Genomic DNA, 17,173 nt, shown 5'->3' with positions numbered 1-17,173 from the left:
CAACATGTTGCTGCAATATATCATCATCATTGTTGCTTCCATCATCATGTTGCTTCAATGTATCATCATTGTTTTGAGGCTTCTATGTTTGTTGCATTGCATGACTGGTTAGGTCATTCTAACAGCAGTCCTGACTACGTTCAAAATGTGGACAGAATAGCCCTCCACAGCTATGGCTACCTTTCTAAGAGGGGAGGAAATCCTTGGCTGCAATGCTCGGTTGTTCCAACCCCTATTCCACCCTTCAGCCTCCTCCTATCTACTGCGGCTTGCTACATCAAGTTGTCCCTTCGCTGCGACAACTCTTCGAAGGGATATTCCTTCACCTAACTACCCCAAAACATTCCCCCTGCCTCTCAACCTCAAGATATGGACTACGGCCCTCTTCAACAGCTCCTCGACCTCCTGAAATAGCCTCCTAACTCCACATTGTTCTCTTCTAGGCTTGCTATGGCTAGAGTATATCCATACCACCCTTAGGACAGTGTATAGGCTTCCTTTTTGACAACACATTAAGGTCTCTCCTTAGACCCTCCATGGCTACGTATTATTAATTCTTCATAGTGCAACGTTAGTGCTTCTCCATAGGACAGTGTTAGGGTCTGCTATTAGGCCTCCTTCACCGTGCTAGATCTCCCTTTCCTCCTACGTTTAGGGCTTCTTCATTGAGGCAGTGTAAAACCTAGGGCACTCCCTCTAGATTAGGGTAAAGTTATCCGTTAGGATCTCTCCTCCTACTAAAACCCAAAGACAAGTAGAGAGGAAATGATCTCAAGTGTGTGTTGAAATGACTTGAAGGCCACCTCTATTTATACTAAAACGTTGAGCACAAGTGGGGTTTATTTGGTTGTTAGACGACCTTGACAGATTGTCTCATAACACAAATAAATTCATATCTCTATGAATACTTATTGGAATCGAATATCTTTAGATCAATCCTACACCTCTCGATGATATGGATCCAATAAAAATATCAGCTGCCATTAATAAGATGACCCACATGAAGTTTGGCCCTAGTTCCCAATTTTAACACTCCCTCTCAACTAGGGAGAACTCCATTCGTTGATCCATATGTCTGATTGTACTATCTCTACCATCAGTGCCTTGCACTGCTCTACTCTGTTGAACCATGAAGAAGAAGAATTGATCGAGAATGTCTCATACCATTCTCTATTGACCCAAAGTTAGTTTCATATGAGGAGAGTGTGTCATACTACTCTTATTGACCCGAAGTCAGTTTCATTGATCCCGTATCAATATCACAAGAGAGTGTCTCAAACCACTCATACGGATCCCAAATCAATGGAGGTCATCCTAGCATAGGGATTACGATAGATACAACGATGCGTCTATTAATAGTACTACTAATGGTCCCTAACCCCATTTCCCTACTCATTGATCAGATGAGAGGTACTTCCCATGAGTCCTAGACTGCAAGGGTAGGATGCCTCAGACAAGAGAACTGATCATCATGTCCCACAGGAGAACTAATCATCCTGCCCCAAAGTCACCACTGGGTATCACAGGGGAAGGTTGAGCCATTCACCCTGTACACAGCACACTATTAGGGGAGGTTGAGTCGCCCTATGGTTGTGTGTTGCTCCAGTAAGTACACCAAGCCCCTCAAAGCTCCCAGAGCTCAATGCATGCAAGATGCAGGACCCTTATAAGAAGGTCTCTCAATGACTCCAAGTCGTTTGGGAATGTCACGGATCTGACCTTTCCCCGAGGCTTTGACAAAATGTCTGTGACCTGTACATCAGTCTCAATGCAATGGAGCCTCCTCACTCATCGACTTACCATATCCCAGATAAGGTAGTATCTAACGTCTATCTGTTGGAGCAATCATCGAATATGGGTTTCCTCAACAATAGAATCCCCCCTGGTTGTCACAGAGAATCACAATGGTATTCAACATGTGTACAAACAGTTCATTGAAGAGCTTCCACAACCAGGTAGCTTCACATGAGATCATACTCGTAGCTATGTATTCGGTCTTGGCGGTGCTTATAGCAACCAACTTCTACTTCCTGCTCATCCATGATATCGAAGCAGAATCCAAAGAGAACCAGCACTGAGAAGTGCTCTAGCGATCCTCCACACTGCTTGCCCAGTCAGCCTTTGAATAATCATGCAGCTTCATATTTCCAATAGTGTATCTCAATCTATGAGATATTGTGCCCCGAAGATATCTCAGAAGATTCTTGGCACCAATCTAGTGAGGCTCAACTAGATATGAGCTCACCATGCTAACTGCCAAAACATATATCCGGACGGAAGTTCACCAAGAACATTAATGCAAATGACTTTATGAAACTCAGAGGCATTTCCCAAGTCTGGTTCAGCATCATCACCATATAACTTCTTAAAGTTAAGATCCTCAAGGTAGTCACGGGTTTGCAATTTACCATTCCACATCTGGAATCCAACTCCCTCTTACTTCTGAGAGGGTCTGCACCTATCATAAATAGGTCATTCTTAGAAGGTGTCGGTATGAGAGGTTTATCATCCATAACCTTTAAACAATGATTTGGATCAGCTTCACTCTTAGTGAATGTCAGCTTCATCTACAGCTATCAATCATGTCATATCAAACCTGGGGTGATTTTCTTTAAGCCATAGAGGGCTTTCTTCCACCTGCACACATGGGATTCCTGTTTATGAATCTCAAACCTCCTCGGGTTGTTCCAAACCTATGGACTTGCTACATGAGGGAAATGGTCCCCTTGTGAGATTTTCCTTCTGTACATCTCAGACATGTACCTTCATGCTCCTTTTGAATTCAGGCATCCATGTCATCATCTGACTCACAGACCTCCGATGCTATGTGTCCACTGACATGGTCCCCAATGGACTTTCTACAATTTGATACAAATTGACAACCCCGAACCCACGAGTAAAAGCATCTTTGAACTTCTATTTTCAAACAGGTACCTTTCCATCGATGAATGCCACCCTTAAACCTTTGACTTCCATTGCCGAAATGGACACCAGGTTCTTCTTGCGTCAGGTATATAAAAGAGATTTTGTAAATGAATCGAGTTACCCTCATTCAATTTAGGAGTAACACCCTTTCCGGGATAGGTGGCATCAGTTCCAAGTATAATCCTGCAAATGTTTCCATCTCTACCAAAATTAGAGAGAGAACCCTTATATTCGATGGAGTGCCTTGAAGCACTACAATCAATAAGCCAAATTCCCAAAGAATCTGAAGGAGAGGGCCAAGATAACACTTCTTTATCTTATCAGAAACAACATTCAATTTTTCATCCCTAGGGTTCCTTGCTTTCTCTGAAGATTCGACTGTATCCTTAATGACCTACATTACCTGTCATTCCTCTGATCATTGAAGATGTCCCTGGAATGATTGTTATCATAATCAAGTGATGTATCGCTGCCAGTCGAACACTCCTTCACATAATGGTTGAACTGCCTTTCCTTCCACCCTTAGATCTGGACTTCCCATAGAAGTGATCTTCAGGTAGGCCATCAGAAACTTTCGTTGCACCATTCTGATATTTTTCTCTGCTTTGACTTCACCCTTGGTGAATTACAAGAAAGATGAGGAATCTATTGATCCTTTTGTCCTTTCCCAACTGTCTTCGGTGATTTCTCTTTCACTCTTTCTTGGGCTTTGTCTTCACCTCAGCTCTGATACCATGTTAGTTTTAGGTATGTTTTATGCTAGAGCAATTTATTTCAATTTTCACAATTAGCTCAATATCTTTTCTAGATTAGCAATCACATCAGCATTAAAGTAAACTGCAGATAGAACATAAATATAAATTGCAGAAGACAAGCCAAGACAAGAGGACACAAGATGTGGTGCTAGCCAGGGACAAACCCCAATGTGGGGAAAACCTTGATCAATTCTTCTTATATGTTCTTCGATAGTTCAACAGAGAGAGAGAGAGAGATAGTACATTTACAACTTAAGTCAGCACTTTGACTTATCTAGATGAGAGCATAGATCATCTCTAAGAAGATGATACATGAGATCAGTTGAAGACATGTTGCTTCAAATGATTCTCCAAGGTGACTCCTTCACCTATCATCGTGTTGCATCTCGTCATCATGTTGCACCATGTTGCACCAATCATCACAATGCTGGACCTCATGACTACTGCACCTAATGTTGTATTATTGTCCCATGTGTCATGATTGAACCATGTTGTCCATGTTTGTTGTCCTATTGCTTGCTTGATGTCCTTTGCATGCTTGTTGTACCATTACATGCTTGGTGTACTTGCTTCTAAGTACCATACAGCTGCCCCAATGTTAGTTTGTTGTCCCTTGCATGCTGTTGTACCAATGTGCTATACTTGCAGCACCATGAACTTGCTATATCATACAGCTGCACCTCGCCATTGTGTTGGCCCTCATTATGCTATGATACACTTCGTCACTATACCCATCATGTTGCAACATTCATCAACACGCTGCTGCAATATATCATAATCATTGCTGCTTCCATCATCATGTTGCTTCAATGTATCATCATCATTGTTTTGAGGCTTCTCTGTTTGCTGCATTGCATGAATGGTTAGGGAATTCTAACAACAATCCTAACAGCCTTCAAAATGTGGCTAGAATAGCTCCACAACTGTAGCTGCCTTTCTAAGAGGGGAGGAAAGCCTTGGTTGCAATGCTTAGCTGTTCCAACCCCTATTCCACCCTTCAACCTCCTCTTATCTACTACGGCTTGCTACAACAAGTTGTCCCTTCGTTGCGACAACCCTTATAAGGGATATTCCTTCACCTAACTACCCCAAAACATTCCCCCTACCTCTCAACCTCAAGATATAGACTACAGCCCTCTTCAACAGCTCCTCAACCTCCTGAAATACCCTCCTAACTCCACGTTGTTCTCTTTTAGGCTTGATATGGCTAGGGTATATCCATACCACCCTTAGGACAGCTTATAGGCTTCATTTTTTATAGCATATTAAGGTCTCTCCTTAGACCCTCTATGGCTACGTATTATTAATTCTTCATAGTGCAGCGTTAGGGCTTCTCCATAGGGCAACATTAGGGTTTGTTGTTAGGCCTCCTTCACCGTGCTAGATCTCCCTTTCCTCCTGCGTCTAGGACTTCTTCATTAGGGCAACGCAGAGCCTAAGGCACTCACTCTAGATTAGAACAGTGTTATCCCTTAAGATCTCTCCTCCTACTAAAACCCAAAGACAAGTAGAGAGGAAGAGATCCCAAGTGTGTGTTGAAATGATTTGAAGGCCACCTCTATTTATGCTAAAACGTTGAGCACAAGTGGGATTTATTTGATTGCTAGCTGACCTTGACGGATTGTCCCATAACACAAATAAATTCATATCTCCATGAATACTTATAAAAATCGGATATCTTTAGAGCAATCCTACACCTCTAGATAAGAGGGATCCAAGACAAATATCAGTTGCCATTAATAAGATGACCCACATGGAGTTCGGCCCTAGTTGCCAATTCTAACAAATGGAATGGGCTAATGAAATAACTAACCTAAGCAAAGAACATGTTAACTCAAAATTAACACTAACGAATACCAAAACTAGACTAGATCCTAATTAAAATCTACATTTTGTGATCAAGACAAAATATACCAAAGCATAAACTAGATAAAAGGTCATGAAGAATCCCTTTGTTTCGTGAAAAATTCCTAATTCGTAGAAAAAATCATTTGAAATAACATGAGCCTAATAGAACATGGTTCCTTGATCTATAAAAAAATGGAGGATATAAAAATTATATCTTGGTATATAAGACAAGGTGAAAAACTCCTAATTGGTGGAAAATTTCATTTGAAATAACATGAGCCTAATAGAACATGGTTCCTTGATCTATCGAATAATGGAGGGTAAAAAAAATATATGTTGGTATATAAGACATAGATCTTGGCCAACAATTTGTGCAAACAACCATGTGAAATCCCTATATGGGTTTGCTAGTGAACATACCTTCTAAAAGTGTAAGAGTCTTATTTGGAGTAAAAGTCACAAGATTCTTGTGAAGAAACTTGGAGTTAAATACTTTCATCAATTATATGAGTCTTTGCTTTGTGTCAAACTTAGCAATGCACCATGAAACTTATTCTTTGAAATCAAAAAAATTAAAGCATGTAGCCAACTTCTCCTACATGTCCAAACGTTGTTAGAATTACTATTTTAGAATTGTCACCCTAGGGTGAAAGTTTTGAATACCATTTGTAGGCCACATTGAAAATCGCAGTTTTTCCATCCCAAAGAATTGGTAATATCTCCACAAAAGAGTTCCCTTCTACTTGCCATCTTTTATTTACAAAGTTTTGACAATATTTGATAGTCACTATACAATAATATCCCATTGAACAAGGACATAAGCAATGCTAACAATTGCTAAATTAGCCATCAATTTGTTGTAATAGGCCATGTTCTAAAATAAACTCGAGAGATGTTTATTAATAACAATTAAATTAGCCATCAGTTTGTTGTAATAGGGCATGTTCTAAAATAAACTCAAGAGATGTTTATTAATAACAATTGCCACCTTCATATGAAGTATGAATAGCAAATTTGTGAAAACTACACCTTATTTAATGACAATCCCTTTCATCCTGTTTAACGAGGATATAAACAATGCTAACTATTGCTAAATTAGCCATCAATTTGTTGTAGTAGGGCATGTTCTAAAATAAACTTGAGAGATGTGTATTAATAACAATTGGCCCCTTCATTTGACGTATGGATGGCAAATTTATGAAAACTACACCTTATTTAATGACCATACATTTCAAATGTGCAGTGGATGGCAAATTTGTGAAAACTACACCTTGTTTAATGACAATGCATTTCAGATGTGCAAAGGATGTGTTTGGCAGTGGAACTTCATTTTACTTTGAAAATAATGCTTTATGCAATATGATGGATATGGAGTCCTTTCTTAGTTAAACTTAAATTTTCCAATTCTGCAGGTGCAAAAACAAAGTATGAAGAGTTATGAGACTACAATTTGAAGAATGTGAAGGAAGAAGTGAGGGTTGCAGGAATGTGGAGTGAAACTTCGCGGGATATGGCAAATTATTAGTTTGGTACATTATGTTCCACATTCCGCGATTGTTTTCAAAATTTCATGTATTATAATATTGCGAATATATAGTCCTCGCAAGGTTGGTGAATGGGATCCTCTGCATATTATATTAAAAAATTCTTTTAGTGTTGGAGAGTATTGCAAAAATATACTATTTAGAAATGGTTTATGCGGAGAGGCTTCATGCACTTATTTTTCAGCGATTTATAAAGAAATAAATGAAACTAAAGCACTAACATGTAAGATAATACCAAGTGAAAAAGAAACATAAAAATATACATATATTGATATGGAATGTTGATCAGAACTCATGTTTCACATTCAATGGCTTTTCTTCTGTGGTTTCCCAGTTCTCTTTTTTGATAACATAGGTCCCAAGCAAGCATTGGTACTAGATGGAGAGGACAGTCAGATCAGCTCACCAAACACATCAGACATGACCCCAGAGACACACACAAAGTTCAAAACATTCAAAAGGTATACCATTCTGTTAGTTGAGGAGGACTAATAGAAAGTCAAGGACAACTAAGGCTAACCCAAAAGAGTTTCCATATCCATCAAACAAGATGATGGATGGTCAATCCATCCAAGATCAACTAATTGAGTGACCACCAACAAGGGCGAGATTAACTTCATTGACCAACATCAACCATCGATCATTGAATATCGATTGGAAGACCAAAAAAAAGGGACAGGACAAAACCAATCAGATATTGAAAGGATACTTATAACTGATAGACATTATTTTGTAGAAATGGAAAACTTGAACAGTAAATCATTTGTTTAGAAGCAGAAATATATAAAGTTTCAGGAGTTTACAATTGAAATAAGAGGCGGCAAGTTTAGCCCTGATGGGTAGTCCAGTTGGCTAAAGACGCCCTGCCAAGTCATTGGCCTTTTGTTATGAGGCACGGCTTCAATTCTCCTTGGGTCCATCAGGATCAGGGTCAGGGTCGCTGGGTAGAGTCAACTGGGTAAGAGTTCGGCCTGTCTAGGGGTGTTAGAAAAAAAAAATAAGCAGAAAGAAAGATTGTTCCTTTTTTCTATCATTCCTTTGAGAAGAAAATTAGCAAAGCTGAGGAAGTAAGGCTCTGTACTTTATCCATGTTTTTCCTTTGAGAAGTCAATCAGGCTCTGTACTTTATCCATGTTGTTTTTCCTTTGAGAAGTCAATCAGCAAGGCTGAGGAAGTAAGGCTCTGTACTTCATCCTTGCTGTTTTTCATTGTTGTTTTGTATTGATATCCATCGAACACTGGTGTTAGATGTAAGTGGTGTATGCCTATTATAACCATTAACGTAATGCCAAAAATGGTTAAAAGAGTTGTACTTGTTGTTAATTCAAGGTCCCAAAGGCCAACGCTATAAAAATATTGCCTACTTCACTGAATTGGCATACCTAAGCAAGTTACAAAAGTGCATGTAGTTACTATGAAATTATAAACTTAACACTGTTCTCAATGTCTTTGCATGTTTAATTGTCTCTCAGATTTAAGGTGAATTATGCTTAATTGACCAGTCAAGTTTTCCTATTTCGTCTGCCTTCCGAAACTTATCTATGGACAGTATATATATTGAGTTGAAACCAACTAGAATGCTTTGCTCCATTCATCATCACTTACGAAGAATATTTTAGACAAATAAGTTTTCATAAGCCATACTGTTGATACACTATTTGCATTCGAGTCTGACATTCAAGAAAACATGTGTTTATATAACAGTAAAAGCCATGAAGTTCTCCCTCCAGAAATATGCACCTTTTAAGTGTATTGAAGACAGACATATCACAAGGACTATAACTATTTAGTGGATTCATATTTTATCAGAAAACATCTGTCATCAATAAGCAAATCAGAGATAAGAGCTAGGGTAGGTAAGATTTCTCAAAGCAGAATTATTTGGGCCAATAAGGATCTGCATCCCTATTTCTCGAGATCAGAAATCATGCCTTTCAAAGGACATCCAACTTATCCTAGAAGGGACACCAAATATGAATAAATCTGAAAGAAAAGAAAATTCACATATAATCTTAATTCTTGAGAGCATGAAGGGAAATATGACTTCATTTTTGTGTATAATGGATTGCATTTAGAGAAACCTTTTGTATTGAACAAAGAAAAGAAATGCATACATATCAAGACTGATCCCTCATAAGTAAATTTCAGACGAACTGAAAATTTATAATTACTACAAAGAAACTAAATGCTGGTATATCTTTCTTATTCTCGAGACTGCACAACTTTTGATAAATGCTGGTATATCATTCTTATTCTCGAGACTGCATAACTTTTGATAAAACTGCACCAAAAACATAATTATAAATCAACACATATATATATTGTCTGCCAAACAAGAAGAAACCTCACAGGGAAATAAAAGAGATGTCTCCCCACACTTGTATATTACATCCTTGGTAAACCTGTCATCTGAGACTACTAGACCTAACGCAGAGGGATTCAAACCGGGCACCTGATGACACATAACTATGCAAATGCCCGGCAACATTGGCAACAACCAATGGAACTAACCCCTTGGGCTTGTGTAGTTTCTGCAATTGTGTAGAAGACTTCCAAATTAAAATAATTTCAATCTCAAGAAAAAATTGCTACAGCATATTGCAGAATATTGAAATTTAAAATAAAATGAATACCACAGTGTCAATATTACACTCATAGAATACAGATTATTAAAACAAAAACGAAAAGTGAAATGGTAAATAATAGACTATAATACCTGAATGGGGCATATTATACTGCTAGTTCTTTTAAATAGAAATACAATGACATATTAAATACACAAATGCTGAATGCCAGATTAATACAACGTATGACAAATTACAGGGAAAAAGGGGAGAAATATCAACTGTCAGAAACTTGAGGATCAAGATTGGAGGCTCCCTCCAGGAAAACATCGTTATTGTGCTGAGGGGGGTTTTTATTGGAAGCATGTTGTTTAGCAGTATCCAACATAAGCTTGCTGATCTCTTTTGAATAAAAGAGCAATACATGACTTCCACTATCACTGGACTTGTAGCTGCAATATTTTGAGAGGCTGAAAATGCTGCTTCTTCTATTTTTTTGCATGAACTTGAGCTTGTTCGGAATCAAACTGACCATATTTGTTAGACAGTATTGAAGGGGATGAAAATGTCTCCGCCATGCGTTCCATCACTGCAGCTCTGGTTCTTTCACTGGGAGGCCATAAATTGAACGAGAAAGCTGAAACTGCCATTTGGGTTGTTGCTCTACCACTAACTCAACAGGAGATAAGCTGGAAGAGCAAAGAGAACATTAGCATGACAAAAACCAGCTCACACAATTAGCGTTGGAAGACTGGAAGATGGACTACCACAACCACCCTTGAAAAAACAGAACATGCAAATTATGTAACAAAAACAAAGTCAAAGATGAATGCCCTTGCGCCTAGCAACCACCCACATTGAGCTATTAGATATCAGCTTTCCAACAATCTAATAGCAGCTGAAAAGATTAGAAAGAAAGGAGAACAATAGAAAACCTAGATTATAGAACATTAATAGACACAGTAGACCAGATATAAATTCAGTTCAATAGACTGGCATGGTCTGATAACACAGCCAAGGAGCTTTAAAAAGAAAAAAAATCCAATTTCAGGTTGTTGAATCAGAGCAATAAGAAGAGTAGCCTATGTTAAGTGCTAAAGCCTTGGATTATTGCACTGAGAAAAGTGAACCGCTCTTATAGTGAGGGTAAAAACATGTTTATGTCATGTGCATAAATTAAAGGTTGAAAAAAAAATGGCATAGTCACTAGCGAATTCAAGAATGAAATATAGAAGTGTAGCTTCAGGAACAGACACCTATTTGGGGCAAAATAAGGAGGACAACAACAGAGAGGAACATACCTATTTAGGGCAAAATAAGGAGAACAACAACAGCGAGGAACATACTTTCAGGCCTAATGATGGCAGACTGTACCTCGGTTCTCAACCATGGTAGGCGAAGACAAAGCAGAGTACACAGATTGAAAGGGAGAAAGAAGTATCGAGGATACCAAGGGCAATTATGAGAGAATAATTCATTCATGCAGAATCAATTAACTGTGAATAAATGAGAGAATAAGACTGAAGGTTCAACAAAGAGCTTGCTCAAGGCAGTTCGACTCTGAGTTTTTCTGTAGCAACATGGTTAAGAGAGGTTGTCCTGCTTCAAGTTCCTCCCCTACATAGGACAAGGGTAAAGGTTAGGGTTTCTCAGAGAAAGGTTTGTCTAGGAGAAGAATTAGAATTTGGTTAGAGCAGACAAAGAAATAATATGCAGACATGTCGGAGATTTTCCCCAGAAAATGTTGAAAAATCTCTAGGATTAGGCAAGGGAAGGTGAGACTGTTTTTAAGGGAGAGGCCCTCCAGCACGGCCAGCAAAACCTTCCCAGCAGACCCAAAGTACACTAGGGGCCGCAGGAATCGGAAACATCAATGTTCCTCATAATGTCCAGAAAATTTTAGCTGGTCAATGGCGCCCTTTAGCACTTGAAATTAGAAGCATAGCATATGGACTATCAGTCTGGTTAAGTATAGGTTGGCAAAGCAGTATAAGGAAGATGAACGGCAAGAACAATTGACCTAGGGAATCAGGCTAGATATAACATGCCTGAATTCCTCACCCCTCTTATCCAAACCACTAGAGGTCAATCAAAACAAAGAAGAGTTCTGCAACTAAAACAGAGGTTGGAGAGGGCCCCAGTAATGGATGACTATGAAAGGGAGAGGAAAGGGTACTGGCAATGAGATTTTAGCTATGGAAACAAGGAGAAGGGCTCCATCGAGATTGATGAATAATCATTTTAGCCAAGCGGCCAATTTTCGCTATGGGATGTCGGATGCCTCCAATATGATAATTCACAGGCCAGGAAAAATACAGCTAGCACTTTTGAAGACCAAGCTTCTGCGGTCTCCGCCGTGAAATTCACTGCATGTCACTCTCTAATGCATGCATATTTTGTTATGAAAATGCAGGACAGCAGGAGACCAGCAAGAGCCACGAAGTCCAGGCAGAGAAAGATTAAAAGCATACACAGAAAGGCCGAATCTTGGAATGCCCTAAAACAACCAAAAGAATTTAGTTGGAGAAAATATTATTAACAGAAAGCAGTTAGTGTCTCTCTGTATACATTTAGGTTTAAGTCAGCCAGATTATAAAATTATAATTTCAAAATCCATAATATGAAATTCATTATTTAATTACCAAAATATGAAAAGACAAAGGTTCTCTAGGTTGGTATTGAAGTAATTGCAGGGAGAATGGTCCAGCATTTTTGTATGCTATTTTCTGCCATGGATCATAGCAAAAAGAAAAAATGAAATGTGGGTATTAAAGTAGGGAAAGGAAAATCGCGTGGAAAGAGTCCAAACACAATTTAAATACTCCAGATCAAGCAAGACCCCCAAAAAGAACTCTCGGCTTCACCAACTCTTTGTACACAGATCATGATAAGTGAAAAATATAAATATCAGAGCAGAATGAGTAACTTACAGATCTATTTGTATTCAATCTTGCTCCTTCACATCGCAGAAACAACCGGACCCAGATGTATATATTGGAGCATGATTTGAAATTCTGTGAAATTGTTGTATACGAAACGACAGGTACCCACCTTGCACGAAGCGCCGATTGGAAAGAGTTGACTTGTCAGTTACCTGGTGCGCTTTGATAACCTTGACAGTTCATTTCCCAAACCACATATTTTATCTGGTATTAATGTTGCCCAAAAACAAAGACCAAGGTAGATCTCCGCTGCTTTTCTCCGGCAATGACCTTGATACTTTTGGATTTCTGTGACATTCGTAGTACTGTTTGCTATTAAATTTATATTTTTGTTTCACATTAAATTTATTTATTTATTCTATAAGTTTGTTTCACAGTAAATTTATTTATTTATTTATTTTATAAGTTAATTTCAGAGTATTATATATAAAAAAATGAAATATATATAAGTATTTTTTTTCAATTACATAATATTTATATATGAGTATTTATGAAATATAGATGAGTTGGTTTATGCGAAATTTAGTTTTTAAGTTTAAGTTTTATGAGGAAGGGTTAAGGATGTTTGTCATTTTTTCAATGTTGGAAATATCGAGAGGGGATGAATCAATATTTCTTATCAATTAGTATATATTTTTAATTCCATAGCATTACTTGTTTTTAGCATCATATAAACGTAAACATCATCAACACAATTCAACAATGCATAACAAGTAGAGACAGGGGGCACAGAGATTTCTAGGTGGAAACCCCTTTGGGACAAAAACCATTGAACGGTTCTTAATATGTGTCTTCAAAAGAGTTACATCAAGTTTTCAACTCCAACTAAAGGAGGCTCCAACCCTCTGATTTACAGGCTACAACCTGTAGGACACTCCAATGCCCTGTTTACCAACTGCAACTAGGAGGACGCTCCAATGCCCTAATTTAGAAGCTCCAACCTAAAGGTGCTCCAACACCCTGTGTAATAGATGCAATTGGACGAACACTCCAACGCCCTATGCAGGGTCCAACCTGTCCTAGCACCACTCTGATGCCTTGAAGTATTCCCATGTTCTAACCTGAAGGAGACTCCACTATACTTCCTTGCACCACCCTATCACCCTTATCAACTGACAAACCACGTTTCGTAATTTTAAGACCGGATCCACTTGTGCTCTGAATCAACACAAAATATACCAAAATATAATCATTGTTGCTTCTGCTTAGTTTATCAATGTCAACTCTACTCAATCTTAGTAACAATTCTAACTGTTGTACAACTGTCAACAAATAGCTTCATTTATGCTCAACCTATACCACAAACCCTGGTTTTCAACCTTGTCACTGTCACTATACAACAACCATTGTTCCCCTCAACACAAACACTACAATGCTCACGAATGAATATGCATTAAGAGGCTCATGGAGCAGTTGCCCAAACTAACTATGTCAAGCTGCTTTTGACCTTGTGTTGTTGCAACGGTGTCGAGGGATGTAACAAACAATATGCTGCTACAAGTACCAGTTTATATGTCAATGCCATTGATGTCCAATGATGGCTTAGTACTAAATGCCTTAGGTCAGTTCTATGACCTTCTTGCAACTATCTCAAACTTTGCCCAAAGAGGCCTATTAGCATATGTCTTGTAGCTACACCTTTGTTTTGGAGATATTCTGAAGCAAATATAGAGAGTGATGAAACAACTTGTGAAATGAAGCCCAGACTTGACAATGAACTATTGTAGGATCATTTTGCTAGAGCCTCGTCATTTTAGATAACAACTGAGCTGGAGACATTCAATGCACTGTATTAAAAACTCTGACTACCATCCGTGAACATTTAAAGCACCGTTGTCCTTATCACCAAACAAAAGAGACCATACTGCTACAAATAAAGAGATATGTTCTTTGTCCTTGCGTAAATATCAACTCAGATTTATTATTAATCAATGTGGTTATTGAGTTGAGTACTACAATATTGCTTCTTGAACAATAGTGAAGTCGACTTGATAAGAAGCTGATAGGCACAAGTATATATGTTAGATGTTGGCTTAGTGGGTCCTGACCCAGGTTCAGAGTTATTTGCACCAAACAAATCCCTACACTACTAGCTCTTTCAGCATCAATCCGCAGAGCGCGGACTGAAGTCTCACCAGAAGCAGTATGGGAGGATGCTGGAACCAAGTTTCCGCACTTGGAGATGAGTGTGATGTCGTTTTATGCCCTGAATCTACCTTCGCGCAAATTGATAAGCCTCTAACCCTCTGCGAAGGTCTACGACTATCTTTCGTGGACCCTGAATCTGTGAATCCACTACTTACGCGCATCAAAGATTACTTATAACCCAGTAATTACTCATATCAGCTTAAGTGTTTGATAACTTCAACATACAACAAGATAATCTTCGTGTAAACAATTAACATTACTTGCATTCATATAACAATATAAGTCATGTAAAGTTGTGCATCAATACATCATTATTTCATAAACCCATTATAACATAAGGCGCATTCATATAAACAGAAGTAAAGAGATAAACACAAGTATTTCTGCAACAATCTTCTTTATTAATACTTAGTTTTGCTTATACACTGAAGACTTCCCTACACACTCAGCTGCAGGGGTTCGCGCACTCATTTGCAGACTCTACTCTAGGCCTCTGCGCACACAATTGTAGAGCCTTTCTTCCTACTCTTCTCTGCTAACTCTTTAGACTTCTCCCATAGACCAAACTTCATTACCTTCCTTAGACATCCTAAGACACACCTATTTATACAATCCCATGGTCCACGGACCATGGGTAGATCTTCAAAATCCGACTCAACTTACATAAAAGAAGGGTAAAACCCTTTATGACACTTTAACTATCTATGCACTCTGTGACCACAACTTGCAGAGACTTTACATCTTTATACAACAAAACTTGGGCTTTTGCCCCAAAATTGACCCTAGGGGACCCCATCCCAACAGGCCCCCAACACAAAGATCGTGACTCACCCTCGAGTCACTCGGTTGGCGCGGAGATCTTACTGCGAAGATCCCCCAGCTCCACTTGTGCCACTACTAGCTCAGTCATGTTCTACATGGCTGCCTGCTTGATATGCTCTACCAGCTGCTCTGTTGCCGGTCCTGCACTGTCCTCCTTGATTTTATACTGCTTACTCTGTAAATTTGACAATTTCTCCTGAATGTTGGAAGAGACGATGTAGGCCTCATCCAACCAACGCCCTAATCTGGCCTTGAGAACTGCCTCTCTCTTATGCATTGCTTCCACATGTGTAAGTAGCTGCTTCACCTCCTATAGCTTGGCAAGTCATTGTGTTGTAGAAACGGTGTGCGTCATTGCCCTTACCTCATCATATTGTTGCTAGAGTTCACGAGATTCTGTATTCAAGGCCTGTAGGGTGGGATATTCCTGTAGAGACATGACTACCTCCATTGCCTGCTCAAAAATCCCGGTGCGGTCTACCACCGTGACATCCACTGTCGCGACTCCATCCTTCACAGCAGTTGCGCGTTGTTCCCTTACCTTTGGCGGAGTTGAGGGTTGTGACTTCAACTGCAACTCTATTATCTTCAGGTTCAGCTCGAATTGAACTCGGGACACTTTCGTCTTGGCGTCGCACATGGCTATAGTCAGCTTTCTGATCTTCGCCTCCAATGAAGCTTCCTCTGGTATATGCAGTTCAGGTACTATTTTGCAGGCTTCTGCTACCGCAGCTACAAGCTGGGTGTTTTGCACCTGAATTTTATTTTGTGCCTCCAGTGCCTTTGACTTCTCAGCGAACATCTGTTTGTTGTTTACTCTGTATTCACTTATAAGGCTTGGTGCATGTTACTCCCAAGCTTTAAACTCTGTTATCATACCTGCTCGCAACGTGTGAAGAAACTCATTGGGGAGCATGGGCAGGTTGAGGCCGATGTTTTTCAGAGAATTGACAATAGCCTTATCAGTGGCCACCTCCGCACTCAAGGCTCCATCTGGCAGCGCAACTGCTTGGAGATCTAGTGATCGGACAATCTTTGCTGCCTGAGTGGTCCTTGGTGCCAAACTCGTTGATGCAGTGTTGCTCTGCCTTGCGCCTACTTGGATCCTATTTGCCTGGATCTGTAGCTCACGCAGATCCTTTTGAATGGTACTTAGGGCATGCTGTTGTTGTTGCTCGAACTGTTGTAGCAGTTCTGAAGTGGTATCCCGCACCTTATCACCTATTTCGTCCAGGTCATCGTCTGTTAGAGTAATCAGGTCCAGCGACAGCTTGGTGGCTTTTGACTTCTTCTGTGGCCCTTCCTTTTCCTGTTCCATGTACCACTTCACCCAGAAGGGAGTGCTCTACTCCTCCTGACCATTTTCGCCCTACTTTGACTACTCGTCCTCCTCCGTTTGAGGCGAAGGGGACTTGTCACTCCGCTCGGAGCCGCGCTGTTCCTGTTCAACCTGCTTCTTTGTGACACACTCTCTTTTCTCCATTTCTCAGCAAACTGTTGAACCTTCTGTTTGGCCGCGTCCTTCTTCTTTTTCTTCACGGACTTGCTAGTCCCTGTGGCCAGATCGGATGGAGAATTCCAATCTGTCGGCCAACACTTGATGACCTCCTCAATAGAATCATTTG

General features: G+C 39.6%; 1 pseudogene across 1 annotated transcript; it reads right to left on the bottom strand.

Annotated features, from left to right (window-relative positions):
* Positions 1-9,755: 9,755 nt before the first annotated feature.
* Positions 9,756-12,882, bottom strand: LOC149197488 (MFP1 attachment factor 1-like; annotated as a pseudogene). Its single transcript, XR_016254769.1, has 2 exons — positions 12,567-12,882; positions 9,756-10,325 (listed from the first exon to the last, which is right to left on the bottom strand). The product of XR_016254769.1 is annotated as an MFP1 attachment factor 1-like (transcript).
* Between the last annotated feature and the right edge of the window lie 4,291 nt (positions 12,883-17,173).

The sequence above is a fragment of the Pinus tabuliformis genome, chromosome 2_2 (genome assembly GCF_031772625.1).
Source record: "Pinus tabuliformis cultivar Carrire ecotype Pingquan chromosome 2_2, CPIR1, whole genome shotgun sequence".
In the NCBI taxonomy this organism is placed as follows: domain Eukaryota; kingdom Viridiplantae; phylum Streptophyta; class Pinopsida; order Pinales; family Pinaceae; genus Pinus; species Pinus tabuliformis.
The sequence above is the reverse complement of the archived record's forward strand: the minus strand, read 5'-3'. Positions and strand labels throughout refer to the sequence as shown.